Source organism: Pocillopora verrucosa, chromosome 11, assembly GCF_036669915.1.
Source record: "Pocillopora verrucosa isolate sample1 chromosome 11, ASM3666991v2, whole genome shotgun sequence".
Taxonomy (NCBI): domain Eukaryota; kingdom Metazoa; phylum Cnidaria; class Anthozoa; order Scleractinia; family Pocilloporidae; genus Pocillopora; species Pocillopora verrucosa.
In genome coordinates, this window is record NC_089322.1 from 10,076,347 (window position 1) to 10,095,755 (window position 19,409).

The 19,409-nt window shown below is 35.8% G+C and overlaps 1 long non-coding RNA gene across 10 annotated transcripts; it reads right to left on the minus strand.

Moving 5' to 3' along the window:
- Positions 1 to 13,248: 13,248 nt before the first annotated feature.
- On the minus strand, positions 13,249 to 19,356 carry LOC131780061 (uncharacterized). Of its 10 annotated transcripts, XR_010719134.1 has the most exons (9): positions 19,201 to 19,356; positions 18,384 to 18,457; positions 17,888 to 18,042; positions 17,331 to 17,385; positions 16,414 to 16,567; positions 15,932 to 16,265; positions 14,763 to 14,866; positions 14,249 to 14,423; positions 13,249 to 13,616 (listed from the first exon to the last, which is right to left on the minus strand). It is a non-coding gene; the product is annotated as an uncharacterized lncRNA (long non-coding RNA). The 10 variants fall into 10 exon arrangements; XR_010719133.1 differs by lacking the exon at positions 17,888 to 18,042 and having other exon boundaries at positions 16,414 to 16,533; XR_010719131.1 differs by lacking the exon at positions 17,888 to 18,042 and having other exon boundaries at positions 16,414 to 16,550.
- Between the last annotated feature and the right edge of the window lie 53 nt (positions 19,357 to 19,409).

Here is a 19,409-nt window from a genome sequence, read left to right on the forward strand (position 1 = left end):
AAATAGTTTATTTAAACAGTTTTTCTCTTCTGAACAGTTTTAAGTTCATTGTAAATTAATTTCAACTCACTGCTAAAGCTAATGAAAAGCTGAATTTTTTGTTTTAATCATTATGTTTTAGTGACACCGCTGAATTCTAAGATCTCCTTTGCTTTTTATGCGTAAATTAAAACTAATGTTGAATAAATTTGCCATAATCTTACCGAAAAGAAATATGTCTTTGGGCATCATCATTATATCAAATGAGCCAATCAAGTAAGAGATCGTTAACGCTGGCAACCATCGGGTAACGAATAACGTAATTATTTTACTAGCGTCACTGGACTGTTGTAAACGAGAGCTGTCGAAATTGGTGCTTTAACTGACTTCGGAGATTTAGCATTACGAATAGTTCAATATTTAGTTTATCTTTTTTCTGCCGTGTTTTCCCTCTCGCTCTATTTTTTTCGCACTCGTTTTCATTTCGTGTTTTGTTTTGATTCGTTTTGGTTTTTTTTTTTCAGCAGTGACGAATGACATGAGTAGCGTCATCAGACGGTATAACTGATTGCTGTCAAAATTGGTCCTTTGAAAAAACTCCGGAGATTTGAATATTACGAAGAGTTTAAAATTTGGTTTTTTCCTGTTCTGGAGAAATTCGCTTCTCGCTTTTTTCCGTACCTATTTTTATTTCGTGTTCTTTTGCTTAGTTTCGTTTATTTTAATAGTTATTTACAATTGAGAAGCGCTGAGCTATTATCAACAACCGGCAGCAAATATTTTTAAAAACGCCAACAGTGCAACTGAATAAAGTGCATCATGGTAAACACAATCGGCACAATCGAAATAAAATGGGTGAAGATCGGCAACGAAAATTAGCAGCGAATCATCAACAATTAAGCAATTGAATCAAACAACTAATAGGCCTAGAATGAAACTCGTTTTAGTGATCCGAACACTACCAGAAGAAAACAGCTAATGATGATAATGTCTTTCTCACCTTTTTCCTTCTTGAAAATTTGATTACTTCCAAAGTAAATGGAGAGTCGCTAGATATAAAGCCACGATCCACGATGACAAATACTATAAAAAGGAAGAATGTGACGAGTATTTTGCATGAGGAAGTATTTCAGAATCCAATAACTGTTATCTTTATATGTTCATGACTTCGCTTCAAAGGGAGCCAATAAGAGGACATTAAAATTGTCCCATTGCAACCATCTGGTGTAGAATTAAGTGCGTGTTAGCTAAAAATAGTTTATTTAGACAGTTTTTTCCTTCTAAACAGTTCTGAGTTTATTGTAAATTTATTTCAGTTCACTGCCAAAGCTAATGAAAAACTGAATATTTTGTTTCAATCATCATGTTTTAGTGACACCGCTGAATCCTAAGATCTCCTTTGTTTTTAATGCGCAAGTTAAAACTACTGTTGAATAAATTTGCCATAATCGTGCCGAAAAAAAACATGTCTATGGGCATCATCAAGAGATCGTTAGCACTTGCAACCATAGGGTAACGAATAACGTGATTATTTTACTAGCGTCACTGGACTGTTGTAAACGAGACGTGTCGAAATTGGTGCTTTTACTAACTTGGGAGACTTAGCATTACGAACAGTTCAATATTTAGTTTATCTTTTTTCTACCGAGTTTTCCCTCTCGTTCTATTTTTTTCGAACTTGTTTTCATTTCGTGTTTTGTTTTCATTTGTTTTGGTTTTTTTTTCAACAGTGACGAATAACATGACTAGCGTCATCAGACTGTATAACCGATTTCTGTCAAAATTGGTCCTTTTAAAAACTCTGGAGATTTGAATATTATGAAGCGTTTAAAATTTGGTTTTTCTCTGTTTTGTCGAGTTCTGCTTCCCGCCTGTTTTTTTTTTCACCTGTTTTTATCTCGTGTTTATTACGTGGTGACGAATGACATAACTATTTTACCGGCGTCATCGGTCTGTATAACCAATTGCTGTCAAAAACGGGTTCTTTAGAACCTCTGGAGAATTTAGTATTACGAATAGTTTAAAATTTGGTTTTTCTCTGTTCTGTCGAGTTTTGCTTCTCGCTTTTTATTTCGTACCTGTTTTTATTTCGTGTTCTTTTGGTTTGTTTCGTTTTTTTAACAGTTATTTACAACTGAGAAGCGTTGTGCTATTTTCAGCGACCGACAGCAAATATCATTTAAAAAAACCTATAATGGAACTGAATAAAGTGCATCATGGTAAACTCAATCGGCAGAATCGAAATAAAATGGGTGAAGATCGTCAACGAAAATTGACAGCGAATCATCAACAATTTAACAAGTGAATCAAACAACTAATAGGCCTAGAATGAAACTTGTTTTAGATATCCGAACAATATCAGAAGAAAACAACTAATGATGATAATGTCCTTCTTACCTTTTTTCTTCTGTTGAAAATTTGATTATTTCCAAAGTAAATGGAGAGTCGCTAGATATAAAGCCACGATCGGCGATGACACAAACAATAAAAATGAAGAATTTGAATTTGAGTATTTTGCATAAGGAAGTATTTCAGAATCCAATAACTATTATCTTTATACGTTTATGACCTCACTTCGAAGGGAGCCAATAAGAGGACATAAAAATTGCCCCATTGCGACCATCTGGTGTAGAATTAAGTGCGTGTTAGCTAAAAATAGTTTATTTAAACAGTTTTTCCCTTCTAAACAGTTCTGAGTTTATTGTAAATTTATTTCAGTTCACTGCCAAAGCTAATGAAAAACTGAATTTTTTTTTTCAAGTATTATGTTTTAGTGACACCGCTGAATCTTAAGATCCCCTTTGTTTTTAATGCGCAAATTAAAACTACTGTTGAATAAATTTGCAAGTAACTATTTTACTAGCGTCACTGAACTGTTGTAAATGAGAGCTGTCGAAATTGGCGCTTTTACTAACTTCGGAGATTTAGCATTACGAACATTTCAATATTTAGTTTATCTTTTTTCTGCCGAGTTCTCCCTCTCGCTCTATTTTTTTCGTACTTGTTTTCTTTTCGTGTTTCGTTTTGATTTGTTTTGGTTTTTTTTTCAGCAGTGACGAATGACATGACTAGCGTCATCAAACTGTATAACTGATTGCTGTCATAATTGGTCCTTTTAAAAACTCTGGAGAATTTAGTATTACGAAGGGTTTAAAATTTGGTTTTTCTCTGTTATTTCGAGTTCTGCTTCTCGCCTCTTTTTTTCCGCACCGTTTTTATTTTGTGTTTATTTCGTGGTGACGAATGACATAACTATTTTACCAGCGTCGTCGATCTGTATAACCGAGTGCTGTCAAAAATTGGTCCTTTCAAAACCTCTGGAGAATTTAGTATTATGAACAGTTTGAAATTTGGTTTTTCTCTGTTCTGTCTAGTTTTGCTTCTCGCTCTTTTTTTTCGTACCTGTTTTTATTTCGTGTTCTTTTGGTTTGTTTCGTATTTTTTAAAGTTATTTACAATTGAAAAGCGTTGAGCTATTTTCAGCGACCGACGGCAAATATCACTAAAAAAGCCTATAATGCAACTGAATAAAGTGCATCGGCAGAATCGAAATAAAATGAGTGAAGATCGTCGACGAAAATTGAAAGCGAATCATCAACATTTTAACAACTGAATTTATTTTTTTATTTTTTTATAATTTTTTTCAACAGTTTAAAATTTGGTTTTTCTCTGTTCTGTTGAGTTTTGCATGTAGCTTATTTTTTCCTACCTGTTTTTACTTCCTGTTCTTTTGTTTTCTTTGTTTTTTTTCTCAGCAGTTATTAACAATTGAGAAACGTCTGGCTATTATCTTTGACCGCCAGCAAATATCATTAAAAAGGCCTATAATGCAACTGAATAAAGTGGATCATGGTAAATGCCGTCGGCAGAATCGAAATAAAATGGATGAAGATCGTCGACGAAAATTGACAGCGAATCATCTACATTTTAACAACTGAATCAAACAATTAGTAGGCCTAGAGTGAAAAGAAGTTTATTTAACAGTTTTTCCCTTCTGAACAGTTTTGAGTTCATTGTAAATTAATTTCAACTCACTGCCAAAGCTAATGGTAAACTTATCTTTTGTTTTAATCATTACTTTTTAGTGACGACACTGAATCCTAAGATCTCCTTTGTTTTAAATGCGAAAATTAAAAACTACTTTTAAATTTATTTGCCATAATCGTGCCAAAAAAAAAGCATCTCTTTGGGCATCATTATTATTTCAAATGAGTTAATCAAGTAAGAGATCGTTAACACTTGCAACCATCCGGTGATGAATAACGTAACTGTATTACCGATTGCTGTAAAAATTGGTCCTTTTAAAAACTCCGGAGATTTTAGTATTACGAACAGTTATCAAAATTTGGTTTTTCTCTGTTCTGTAGGGTTTTGCTTCACGCTTTTTTTTTAGTACCTGTTTTTATTTCATGTTCTTTTGATTTGGTTTGTTTTTTGCAGTTATTGGCAATTGAGAAGCGTTTACCTATTTTCAGCAACCGACAGCAAATATCACTAACAACGCCTACAATGCGATTGACTAAAGGGCGTCATGGTAAACTAAATCGGCAGAATCGAAATAAAATGGGTGAAGATCGTCAACGAAAATTGATTGCGAATCATCAACAATTTAACAAGTGAATTAAACCATTAGTAGGCTTTCTCACTTCTCGCTTTTTTTCGTACCTGTTTTTATTTTGTGTTCTTTTGTTTTGCTTCGTTTTTAGTAGCTACTGGCAATTGAGAAGCGTTTAGCCGATTTCAGCGACCGGCTGAACAACTGCGGAGATTTTAGTATTACGAACAGTTTAAAATTTGGTTTTTCTCTGTTCTGTCGAGTTTGCTTCTCGCTTTTTTTTCGTACCTGTTTTTATTTCGTGTTTTGTTAATTTGGTTTGTTTTTTTGCAGTAATTAGCAATTGAGAAGCGTTTAGCCGATTTCAGCGACCGGCAGCAAATATTGTTAAAAACGCCTACAATGCAACTGAATAAAGTGTATCATGGTAAACTCAATCGGCAGAATCGAAATAAAATGGGTGAAGATCGTCAACGGAAATTGACAGCGAATCATCAACAATTTAACGATTGAATTAAACAACTAATAGGCCTAGAATGAAACTCGTTTTGGTGATCCGAACAATACCAGAAGAAAAAGCTAATGATGATAATGTCTTTCTCACCTTTTTCCTTCTGTTGAAAATTTGATTATTTCCAAAGTAAATAGAGAGTCGCCAGATATAAAGCCACAATCCGCGATGACACAAAATAAAATAAAATTTGGTTTTTCTCTGTTCTGTCGCGTTCAACTTCTCGCCAATTTGTTTTTTCGTACCTGTTTTTATTTCGTGTTTATTTCGTGGTGACGAATGACAACTATTTTACCAGCGTCATCGATCTATATAACCGATTGCTGTTAAAAATTGATCCGTTTAAAACCTCTGGAGAATTTAGTATCACGAACTGTTTAAAATTTGGTTTTTCTCTGTTCTATTGAGTTTTTCTTCTCGTTCTTTTTTTTCATACCTGTTTTTATTTAGTGTTCTTTTGGTTTGTTTGGTTTTTTTTAATAGTTATTTACAATTGAGAAGCGTTGAGCTTTTTTCAGCGATCGACAGCAAATATCATTAAAAAAGCCTATAATGCAACTGAACAAAGTGCATCGGCATAATCGAAGTAAAATGGATGAAGATCGTCAACGAAAATTGACAGCAAATCATCAACATTTTAACAACTGAATTAAACATTTAGTAGGCATAGAGTGAAAAGTAGTTTATTTAAACGGTTTTTACCTTCTGAATAGTTTTGAGTTCATTGTAAATTAATTTCGACTCACCGCCAAAGCTAATGGAAAACTAATCTTTTGTTGTAATCATTACCTTTTAGTGACACTGCTGAATCCTAAGATCTCCTTTCTTTTTAACGCGAAAATTAAAAAAACTACTTTTGAATTTATTTGCCATAATCGTGCCAAAGAAACATCTCTTTGGGCATTATTATTATTATTTCAAATGAGTCAGTCAAGTAAGAGATCGTTAACGCTTGCCACCATCTGGTGACGAATAACATGACTTTATTACGGATTGCTGTAAAAATTGGTCCTTTTAAAAACTCCGGAGATTTTAGTATTACAAACAGTTTAAAATTTGGTTTTTCTCTGTTCTATAGAGTTTTGCTTCTCGTTTTTTTTTTCGTGCCTGTTTTTATTTCATGTTCTTTTGATTTGGTTTGTTTTTTTGCAGTTATTGGCAATTGAGAAGCGTTTGGCTGTTTTCAGCGACCGACAGTAAATATCATTAAAATCGCCTACAATGCGATTGACTAAAGTGTATCATGGTAAACTCAATCGGCAGAATCGAAATAAAATGGGTGAAGATCGTCAACGAAAATTGACAACGAATCATCAACAAATTAAAAATTGCATCAAACAACTAATAGGTCTAGAATGAAACTCGTTTTAGTGATCCGAACAATACCAGAAGAAAACAACTAATGATGATAATGTCTTTCTCACCTTTTTCCTTCTGTTGAAAAATTGATCATTTCCAAAGTAAATGGAGAGTCGTTAGGTATAAAATCACGTTTAAAACTCTGGAGATTTGAATATTACCAAGGGTTTAAAATTTGGTTTTTCTCTGTTCTGTCGAGTTCTGCTTCTCGCCTTTTTTTTTTCGTACCTGTTTTATTTTGTGTTTATTTCGTGGTGACGAATGACATAACTATTTTACCAGCGTCATCGATCTGTATGACCGATTGTTGTCAAAAATTAGTCCTTTTAGAACCTCTGGAGATTTTAGTATTACGAACAGTTTAAAATTTGTTTTTTCTCTGTTCTGTCGAGTTTTGCTTCTCGCTCTTTTTTTTTTTCGTACCTGTTTTTATTTCGTGTTCTTTTGGTTTGTTTCGTTTTTTTAACAGTTATTTACAATTGAAAAGCGTTGAGCTATTTTCAGCGACCGACAGCAGATATCACTAAAAAAGCCTATAATGCAACTGAATAAAGTGCGTCGGCAGAATCGAAATAAAATGAGTGAAGATCGTCAACGAAAATTGAAAGCGAATCATCAACATTTTTACAACTGAATTAAACATTTAGTAGGCCTAGAGTGAAAAGTAGTTTATTTAAACAGTTTTTCCCTTCTGAATAGTTTTGAGTTCATTGTAAATTAACTTCAAGTCATTGCCAAAGCTAATGGAAAACTTATCTTTTGTTTTAATCATTACCTTTTAGTGACACCGCTGAATCCTAAGATCTCCTTTCTTTTTAACGCGAAAATTTAAAACTGCTTTTGAATTTATTTGCCATAATCGTGCCAAAGAAACATCTCTTTGGGCATTATTATTATTTCAAATGAGTCAGTCAAGTAAGAGATCGTTAACGCTTGCCACCATCTGGTGACGAATAACGTAACTCCATTACCGATTGCTGTCAAAATTGGTCCTTTTAAAAACTCCGGAGATTTAAGTATTACGAACAGTTTAAAATTTGGTTTTTCTCCGTTCTGTCGAGTTTTGCTTCTCGGCTTTTTTTTTCGTACCTGTTTTTATTTCGTGTTCTTGCTGTCAAAAATTGGTCCTTTTAAAACCTCTGGAGAATTTAGTATCACGAACAGTTTAAAATTTGGTTTTTCTCTGTTCTGTCAAGTGAGAAGCGTTTTGCCGATTTCAGCGACCGGCAGCAAATATTAGTAAAAACGCCTACAATGCAACTGAATAAAGTGTATCATGGGAAACTCAGTCGGCAGAATCGAAATAAAAATGGGTAAAGATCGTCAACGAAAATTGACAGCGTATCATCAACGATTTAACAATTGAATCAAACAACTAAGAGGCCTAGAATGAAACTCGTTTTAGTGATCCGAACAAGACCAGAAGAAAACAACTAATTATGATAATGTCTTTCTCACCGTTTTCCTCCTGTTGAAAATTTGATTATTTCCAAAGTAAATGGAGGGTCGCTAGATATAACACCACGATCCGTGAAGACACAAAAAATAAAAAGGAAGAAAATGACGAGTATTTTGCAGAAGGATGTATTTCAGAATCCAATAACTATTATCTTTATATGTTTATGACCTCACTTCGAAGGGAGCCAATAAAAGGACATTAAAACTGTCCCAGTGCAACCATCTGGTGTGGAATTAAGTAAGTGTTAACTAAAAATAGTTTATTTAATGGTTTTCCCTTCTAAACAGTTCTGAGTTGATTTTAAATTAATTTCAACTCACTGCCAAAGCTTATCAAAAACTGAATGTTTTTGTTTCAATCACTATGTTTTAGTGACACCTTTAGTGCTGAATCCTAAGATCTCCATTGTTTTTTTTATGCGCAAATTAAAACTATTAGCAACTGAGAAGTGTTTAGCTATTTTCAGCGACCGACAGCAAATATAATTAATCAAAGGGCTCTTGGAGCCAGCTCATTCATGTTATGGCTTAAGTTTGTATTGATATCTTGGACTTGTTGAATGTAGGTACATTTGAATTCAGTTTATGTAAGATAACAAGACTTATGGAATAAATTTTCCTTTTCTTTTTGGGAAGTTGTGTGATAAGAAAACTTGTTCATTTGTCGTGATGGGAATTGGAAATAAGGTTATGTGGGCTGGAGGTGGGATGGGCAGAGGTCATTAGGCAGACAGTGTCCTTTTTGTTGGTGCGTGTGTGTGTTTGTGGGACGGAGGGTGGGCTGGGTGGGCATGATCAGGCATCAAATGTTGCTCAAGCAGCAAAATATTTGTAACCCTCATCTTTCATGATCACATGCACCATTGTGAAATATTCCTTGCTCGTTTCTTGATATCTTTTGTTTTTAATATAGCGGTCGTTGCATTTGGTATTTAACAAAGCGGCCACAATCGTTCTTAATAGAATTTCAAGCCCCCATATAGTCTGATTTTCACATATCAATATTTGCGTAATCCCCAAACAGATGAGAGATAAAACCATCAGAAAAGTAATCAAAAGGCCAGTCACGAAAGCAACGCTTCGCTTTTCCCTATAAAAATTCGCCAGTTCCTCATGTAAGCCAATAACAATATAAGGCACATATGTGAAAATCAGTGCGCGAACACCTCTAAACGTTAAAAATATATCAAGTCGAGGGAACAGTTTTGGTCCCGGCCTGCATTTTTGTCAACAAAGTGAACACATATCGGTTAAAAAGATGAGACGCATGGACCTCGTGCAAAGCTGTCAATTGTTTCTCGAATATTGCGCGTGTTAAATATTCGATAGTGACATCTGATTTACATCTACATCCACTTTTATTAAGTTGGTAAATTCTGTGCCGACGTCACACCAACTAACTCGCGCGCAAAGCGAGAAGACTCTAGGAAGGCTTGAAATTATTTTCAGAACGTCTGTGATCAAGAAACGGTTAAGGAATTTTCCCCAATATTGCGAATGATCGTAAAAGATGATCGCGGAAAAGCGATTGTGTGACGCTCGGTAAGTTTTAATACGATATGTTATCACGTATCAAACGAAAAAACAGTATAAATTCTCAGTCTGCATTTGGTAACCAGTCTGCAGTCTACATTTTATGCCTAGTCTGCATTTTGTACCCGGTCCGCTGTCTGCAGTCTGCATTTTGTACTGACCGGATTGGTATTGCTGTTTTTGTCTAAGCGAGCCTCAAGTCCGGACCGAAATAATGGAGCTCGAAAGAAAATATTTAGACCATCTTGGCCGCTATGATTAATGTGTTTACTGTATGTTGAAAAGCTCCCGAGGACAAGCACAATGATAGAGTAATGATAACTTTTATACCAGTTGAAGACGAACGCAAATGCGTGGCTTGCCAATATGACTGTCTCTGATGCTAATGCTCTTCTGCGTGATAACGGCGTGTTTTGAAATGAACCCGCTAAGGGTCCCCTAGGTGTGAACATTTTGGCTTTTCGATTCAAGTTGCATTTTTAGAAGTTCAGAAATGTGATTTGAGTTATCATTGTTTTTAAACCATACAAACATCTTATTTTTTTTCCACGTGAGTTTCTGAGCTTCATCGAAATTAATTTTTTTGACTTTTACTGAGTGGGGAGGGGTAGCATGCGAGACTACTTCCGTTCACGGTCTACAATGCAACTTCTGTCCATGGAATACAACTCCCGTCCACGGTCGACAACTTCCGTCAACATCACCAAGATACCTCAATCATTGCTTTCAGCATGAATGAGCTAAAAAACCTACAATGTAATTAACCAAAGTGCATCATGGTAAATTCAATTGGCTGAATTGAAATAAGACGGATGATGATCTTCAACGAAAATTTATTATACACAGCTTTCATCAACAATTCAACAACTGAGTTAAACAACTAATAGGCCTCGAATGAAACGTTTTAATGATCTAAAGGATACCGGAAGAAAACAAATAATATGATAATAATACCTTTCTCAACGTTTTCCTTCGGTTGAAAAAAATTATTCCCAAACAAAGTGGAGAGTCGCCAGTTATAAACCTCGTTCTGCGATGACACAAATAATAAAAAAGTAAATAAATAACAAAAAAGGAAGAAGACGACGAGTATTTTGCACAAGGATGAATTTCAGAATCCAATAACTACTTTCTTTGAATGTTCACGACTTCAATTTGAAGCGAGTTAATAAGAGGACAGCAAAATTCATTTTGTAACGTAGGAAGGTCAGACTCTAAGTCCCTCTTACTTCAGAGAGAGAGATGAAAACAAAGAGTGATGAAACCAAATAAAATTTGAATCAGTGTGAATGGTCACGAATGAAGCTTGTTTGAATTAAATTGACAGGTAGCCCGGTTCCAGATCTCACAATGTTAAGCCGCGGCTGCACGAGCGATTATTAACTTGCAATGGTGATGCGATTTTCTCTAAATTTGTCGCGTCGCCAGCGCGCGGTGCAAACTACCCGTGTAGCCACCCTCGTGCAAGTGCTGGGACGGCGACAGCCATTATATCGCTGAAAAAAGTCGCGAGAAATTCGATGAGTTGAACTTTTCGTGACAAAATCACAAACTTTGTCACCCGTTTAGCCGCGACCGGCGACGTGACAATGTTAAGAAAAAATCGCATCACCATTGCAGGCAAAAAATCGCTCGTGTAGCCGCGGCTTTAAAACAGGGTCTTGGTTTGCGTTTGTTGCGACGAAGTTTTTCATCCTCTGGAAAAAAAGTACAAAGAACAAAAACCGAGATGAATTTGAATTCTTTGAGAGATGAATAACTGAACGCCTCTGAAGGTTTTATGTACCGTGAACAGAGCATCTGATTTTCCAGACGGAAAGATTTGCGAGACAAGATAAGAAGTCTATCGTCTTTTCAAATGAATAAAGGGGTAAGTTTCTAAAGAAACTGTGGTGCTGCGTCGGTGGGAGAGTAGAGCAGGTAATTTAGTGTTAACAACCGGGTTGAAAACGCAAATTAGGCACCGTAAAGGGTGAAAAAGCTGACGTTTCGAGCGTTAGCCCTTCGGCTCGAAACGTCAGCTTTTTTAACCTTTACGGTGGCTAATTTACGTTTTCAACCCAGTTGTCAACACTAAATTACCTGCTATTGTCTTTTCACCCTCCTAATCTCAAACGACATTTTCCACCGACGATCTTTATTACGTTACGGCTTATTCTCGAATGCATGTCGGAACATATTACTGGGATGCACGTTACTCGCATTTATTCCCATCGATGTCGACACATTGGTTTCGACAATAAATAATTTTGAAAGGAAACCCAAAAAGAAACCATCTAATGACAACGCAAATGCTTACAAAGTATATAAACCGCGAGCGAATTAGTTTAATAACATAGCGCGCGTGCTTTCCCTATACAAGTCCTGTTGAGCCGCTATGAATAAAGTCTTTATTTACGCACAGCCGCGCGTAAATAAGATGATGTGAGCATTTTTTTTTTACCCGGCTTCAGTCTCCGTCCTGTTAAGTTGCAGTGTAGTTTTCCTTCTCTTTGAAATATGGAAGAAACCAGCGAAGAACTGCCCAATTTTTCTGTCGGCATTGACCTTTTAGGTCCTGATCCAACAAGCAAGACAAAGCCGAAAAAAACTCGCAAGTTGCACCTTTCGCAAATTTGTCGGAAGACCAGCTGCAGCAAATTTGGCTTCTTCGCGCAGATCCTTGTTGTCGCTCTGTTATAAAAGAATTTGCTCATGCTTTTAGCTGTGCGTATATCGAGTTATGGATCCACTTAGGAAGTTTGGAGAGCACTCAAAAAGCTAGAGTTGCTTTCGGCTGCGCCTCGAGCTACTCTTACGCATTTTTCTTGCCCTCTAAACTTCCCCGTGCATCCATGACTCGATGTTCGCACGCTAAGCATGAACAAATTCTTAAATTTGATGGCATAAGCACTTAGCGCAAAAAACGCAGCAATATTCCTTGATATCGATCAATTCCTCTAATACAAGCAATAAATGGTTATTTTCTCACCTCCCTGATAAAAACGAGCCATTGACAAGTTTCAAGCGATCTCAGTTCGCGTTCGCCTCTCTAATTGCTTTGATACGTTCTCAAGATTATGAAGGTTGGTTATAAAAATAAACCCGCTCTTCAAATATTTTTCAGACTTAAGGTCGATCTTATGTGTGGGTGGGTTTTTGTTTCTTTTTTTTCTGTTTCATTTGATGAAGATCACAAAAAAGCGATCGACATTCTATTAAAAGCAATGGCTTTGTTTAAGTTATCCATGAATGAAAACAAGACACAAAATGATGCTAAGTAGAAAAACGTCCGGGTGTAATGAGGACTGATACTCGCTAAGTAATGTTGTCGAAATTTAAGGTTAAGTCCGTCAGCGGTGGGAGTTTTCTAACTCATTTTTAACACAATCGAGCACAGAGTTGCACACTAGCACAGACACAGCCATCTCTTACAGAAGTTTATGAGGCCGAAATAAGGCGTCTTCGGGAAGAGAACCACAATTTGAGAATTTAGCACAACTCCATTGCAACTCGGCTGAATGAAGTCGTAGCTCAGCTTCAACTAGCAAATGCTGAAGGAATGCTGCTAAAGCAGAGAATTGCAGAGACTGAAAATGTTTTCTACAACACCGAAAAGGACTTCTGGCAATTAACACCGGCAGCCAGAAATAATAAGAAAAGACGATATATTTTTAGATCTTCTAATTTTGATAGGCTACTTTAATTATTGTATTTTACCACATTTCATTTTATTCCATTTTACGCACGACCCCACAAGCGTGTAGTCGCTTTAACAATATCGTGCTTAAATAAAGTCTTTGTCTTGTCTTGTCTTGACGAGTCAGGCAACTAGTGGCTCAATCGGTGGAAGGACTGGAGGAGTTTGAGCCCATCAAGGTAAGTAACAATTTTACTTCTTCGTGAAAAATAGAACTGAGACATTGACCAACAGCAAAGTCGCGAAAAAAAATCATACATCTATGTGGCGATCAATCTATCTATCTAGCTATGTTCATATGAAAACAAATTTTAAAGGGAAACCCCTGTCATCTTCTTCAGATTAAGTTCACCGTACAAGGACGTGAAGTTGTAATTCCACTTGGACACGATGCTGGTGACGAGAGAGAAAACTCCACTTGTCGGACGACGCAGCATGTACTTGTTGCGAAAGATGAAGGCTTGATTTCAGACGAGGCATACCATGAGTTGAGGATGGCCTTACCAGACGAGGAAAGAGAGATTCTTCCGCCAATCAGTGTTCTGAAACAGGAGAGGAACAGGCAAAATGGGATCAATGCCTTGCATTCAATACCAGAGGTCAGTGAAAACAAATGTAACTTATTTTAACTACATGTACCTAACTACCAAAGCCAGGCATGACTATAGTGAATAACATCTGACCAGCGTAGAAATCACAAAGATTCAATTAAAAATAAAAAATCATAGTTGTAATCTCAGACTTAAAGTTAGGTGTATATAACGAGAATGAAAAAAAACAAACAAACAAAGACCTCTATGGCTATTCTAAAAAAAATTAATACTTCATTCTAATTTACCACAGGCTAAAAAAGGCTTTATTTTGCATTAATTTACATATCACAGTGCAATGGCAAGCAATAACTAATACTGATAACAACGAACATAATAATAATAATAACAACAATGTATTATCTCAGGAAAAGACCTCCGAGCAATCCTACACAAACTGGATCATAAACCAATCTTTGAGGGGACAAGTCATCAAAGAAGGACATACAGAGAAGTGAAGAAATCATGAAAGGTAAACATTTTCTTGTGTTAATTTGGTCACTCGGATCATAGAGTTAAATTTTAGTCAATATCTAAGGGGCATGACTACAATAAATTATATTAAAATATACTCCTCTACATACTTGTTCTCTTTGTTGATAAAATAGGGTTTCAGTGATCTGGTGGAAGCAGTGGACCCAGAACCAGGCCAAGAAAGCTACAAAACACCAGAACAGTTCAAGGACCATACAAGGAAATGGGCAAGATTCTTTTGAGTGGTACACCATGATGAGGTAACTGTGTTCTTTGCAAGTATTGCTTTCATTGAGATAAAATAAAAACGTAGAGTTGAAATTCTTGGCAATATAATTAAACATTGATCTTTTCCTGGCATGGACAATTGAACAAAACCCAGCCAAAAATCAATCAAACTCAGTGGAATCCAATTGTTAGATTGCTGTTCAATCAAACATAATTGAACTGGAAATTTTCAGCGAGTTCAATAATTTTATTATTGAACTCAATCACGCCAATCAAACTAAATCAATGTGATTAATACAGGTCTTTTCCTTGGCCATGCTTTGAAAAAGTGAAGTCCTTAAATTAATCTGTGATATAATAACACTGAAACCACTAAATTGAAAACAAGGTACTTACCATTATATATTTTTCTCCAAATTTTTCCTTTTAGGATGTGACTCCATACATACATGGTAAGATCCATTTCTCTGTTGTGGTGATAATTTCAATGATTTCCAATCCTAACAGTAATTATAAAAGAACTTATTAAACCCTGATAAAAAATCTATTTTGTTTTGCTCCAGCTATAGTCTATCATGTCCCTCAGTTCCTTGAAAAATCAACAAAATCAAAACAAAAAACGCAATTTTCAAGTCTATTTTTCACCAAAGTCAATTTTTCCAGAGGTTTTCCAGTTCAGCATAAAAAGATATTGTTTGGCTGTTAGTTCCAATAATGTTAAGAATCAAAAAATTGTATCGCGGGCGCATTTTTTTACACGTGTAAGCCCAAGGAAGACATGTTGATTCTGAGACTCCGTTGTTCATTCTAGCGTGAGATTAAAAGGTAAAAGCTATCACTCAGTGTCACGACCCCGTTGATATTGACCGTTCTGCCGATTGAGAACAAATAATGTTTTTTTGGTTGTTGAGCGTAATGTTAGAAACATAAATGTTCAATTACTATCAGTTTAATTTTTTTAACAGTATATATTGAATTCAAAAAGTTATTAAGCAATGATGATCAAACAATATAAAACATTTGCATTCTGTAATGAAAAAACAAAAAAAAGGAAATCTGTCATTTGACATATCCAAATTGTGCATTTTAACATAAGTTCACAGAGAAAAATGTTAGAGTGGACCACAGGATTTGCAATTTCTTAACAACAGGAGGTGTTTTCAATTATTTTTTTGGTCACGGATTTATCTTCATTTACAATCTGGTTGTCTGTGAGTCAGAATCAACTGTACGTGACCAGGAACCCTTTTCTAGAAAAAAGAGTACTAATGTTGGTAATTTGAAACAAGTTATATGAATGTTCCTTTGTAATCTCTTTCCAACTTCAATCATTAATATTTAGGTAATGATACACTCATATCCAAGTTGATGAACTACCTTTAACACTTATGAAAATGAATCATAAGATCACGACTCCTTAGTTCCTTGGTCATTGATATTTTTAAATGATATGGATGAAAAGAGAGAAAAAAATAGGTCTCTTTAAATTTGGCTTAAACTTCAAAACAAATGCTTGGTTAAGTTACAAGTTTGATGACTGACATAAACTACAATATAGAGTTTACCTCTGACATCCATCCAGAAGGAAGAGTTTGCTTTGCCATAATCATATTTAACAGTACATTCATAATTGCCCTTATCTTTAAACGTCACTTGTCTAATAACCAGGCTGTTGTTTTTACTAAGTAGCACTCCATCCTTGGTCCAGCTGACTGATACTTGTGGATCACCTCTCAAATAACACTTTTTTGTAAATGTGGAGTTAAATGGTGTGTTCCTTTAGGAGGATACGGATTAGGATTTGTGGTCCAAGATCACACAGATCACAGTGCATCAAAGGAATGGAGCTTTAGGGTGCAATGGTGAGATTTCTAAACTCATTACTAAAACGGGGTGGAACTGCAAAGTAAGTATATAAACTCAAATTACAAAATTAGAAAAGCCACCCAGCCAAACCCCCCTCCTCCCCACTGCGAAAAGTAAAAATAAATAAATAAAAAGAATAAATAACAATATTTATAGTTAAGTTATAGGAGCAATCAATAACCTTATCATCCTACACATTCACAATCTTGCTTGCTACAGCATTTGAAGAACTGAAAGCATTCCATTCACTTCACTGATGTTACAAATAGTAACAGGACACTCCCCATCCATGGCACAGCATCTTTAAAACAAGAGCCCCTGGTTGAAAAGATTCCCTGAGAGTAAGGCAAAGTTTACATCAGCGGAACAGGAAAATCTATGCAAGTAAGGTTAAACGAGTTATATAGCATATAGAGAAATGACATGCTAAGACAGAGGCCTCTGCAGTTTCAGAAGACACCTGGAAACCACCTGCTCTGGACTAAAGTAGAGTACATTGATTGTGATCCTATTATTATACATGCAGGGTATAAGAGGCCATCCACATAAGACTTTGCCTGTTACAACATAAATTGGACATTAAGGTAGACATCCCAGAAACATGGATGCTGACCACAAGAAACACAAAAACATAATAACTCTGCGACAGTGTACTCCAAAGGAACATTTGGTCAGAGTGTGCCAATCAAAGCCTGTGTGGGATTCCAGCCAATCACAGCCAAACAGAGAGTTTCATAAGGTCAAGCATATCTACTGACCTTATAATGCAAAGAAGACACAATATGCAGTCAAAAAGTCATGATCCACATCCAAAGTAAATTAATGGCGAGACAAATGATTATACTGCATTCAGAAAGTGAATTCATCACCATGACCAACCAAAGTCATTTTAAGCACATTACCAGTTTGAAAAGAAACTATAAGCTTCATCAAAGGGCACTTACTTTGAGTTATGACGAGGAAACTACATTGTTGACAAATAACTTATTGAGAAAAATGTTTTTCACATGACACCCCCCTTCAAACAACTACAATCCACAAACATATTCTGAATAAAATGTTGCCTTATTTACCACAAATGTGTGAATTGTAACTTACCAATAGCAATAGCAAATCCACAGCCAGAATGAACATCTGGTAGTACAACTGATCTCTAAGGTCCAAGCAAAAAAATACGAATCAACATTTCAAGAATAGAAACGGAGATACATAGCCTTCTTTGTTATTGTTATTTCGACAAAAGGGAAGTGATCAAAAATTTCTCTGGCTGGGGGTTTATTATTATTCATAAAGTCTGATTGATGAGATGACAAATTCTTTCAGAGATGACAAATTCATCTAGAGATGGATGATATTGTCTCTGAAAGTACTTTTTTCAAGACTTCATTTGCCTGGAAAAAATATGTGCATTTTCCCTGAGAAGGATATTAGGATATTAGTATTCTACACATACTATTTCAGAATTTCTTAAATTTATTAAGTAGGAAATAAAACTTTTACCACAGAGAAAGTTCAATACACCCACATTCTAAAATAATGGGATACCTGGATCTAACTGGATAACTGGATGCTCTATTTGGCACCACTTTAAGTGAAATCTTTGTGTGAAAATACTCTGGAAACACAAACTGTATAACAAGAAACTCTTCTGTCACCTCCACTTTATACTTTCTTTGCTTCCCAAGAGTACAGGGTCAGTTTGATAAAAGTAATGGTCAGTGTGAAATCTGATTTCATATCTGAAAGCTTTCAAATGAACTTCAGTATCCATGTACAATTCCTTTAGTCTGCAATTTGAAGATTGGATGCCCTAAAAAAATTATAGTAAATTATTCTAAAAAGGCTTTTAAGCCAAGGATTAAACACACCCTGATTAAAATTTAACCGTGGGTTAGCACTTATCAGCCTTTGAACAACTAGGCCCGGGATTGAACAAGACTGAGTTAAACTGAGTTGTAATTTCAACAAGAAAAAGTTATGATCATTTTTACACCAACAATTCCAGGCAAAGCTGCAACATTTGCAATCTGCTTTACACCAGTAAGGAAACCACCAATACCTGGAGAGCAATTTAATTTAACTGTATCAAAGGAATAAGAAAAATGCAGCAAATACAACAATATTATATTTCAAATGTTTAGAGTACTGTACCTTGAGTTCCAGTCCAGTGCTTCAGCTCATCAAACATTTGCTTTTCAAGCAACTCATTTATATATCTAAGATACCTTCAATTTTTAAAGAAAAAAAGAGAAAAGAATAGTTTGAAATTCAGAGTTGAATAGCTGCAATGTACACCTCAAGTCTTGTATCTGAAACAGAATGTAAAAATTTGTCCATGGTACTAATTATTGAGAACATCCTAATCCAGTACTAATTAGGACATTCTTGCATCAACAATTTCCAGCAAAACACCACAGTCTGCAACTAGGGGAAAAGGAGGGAAATTAGGGGGGGATGGGGACAACAATGGATATAATCTGGGTTTGATGGATGAAGTGAGGACAAAATTTATTTGTCCAGTTCAGTCAACCCTGTATTAAGCAGTCACCCACGGGAATATGGCGTCTAATACAGTGCAAGTGCTTAATACGGTGCCACCTAAGACAGGTTTGACTGTAGTTCGCTAATTGACTGATTGAAACAAAAAAAAAAAAAGAAAACAGTTCTGACATGAGAGACGTGGAGGGGGGCAGGGGGCGGGGATTTGATCATAACGTGGGCAGAAAAGGTGGGGAAGAGGGGGAGAACAAAATCTAGTTGTCCCAGAAACAATTTTCCTTGTGACAAAACTTATTTCAAAGAAGGAAATTACTTTGACGGATATGGCAGGTGTAAGGGGATTTATTTCGATGACCATAGCTTATTATCAACATTCTCAAGTATGACATCGTTAGACGTGCATTTTGACGCGCACGCTACTCAGCTGGAGTTGAGCTTCCGATCTGATGTTTGGCGCGCGTTCACTTACCTTCATGTTTGGGACAAAGCCTTTCTTGATAAGAAACGAGTTTTCGTTTAAGCGCTCAATATAAATGCACTCCCCTTTGAATGTACGGTGTTCTTTCGCCATGTTAGTCTTTTAATTCCCGCTTTACAAAGGTTTCAGCTAACTCGGCGAAGGGAGGAAAGCAGCGGATGACTTCCGTTTGAATGTGCGCGCAGTACAAATTCTTATCC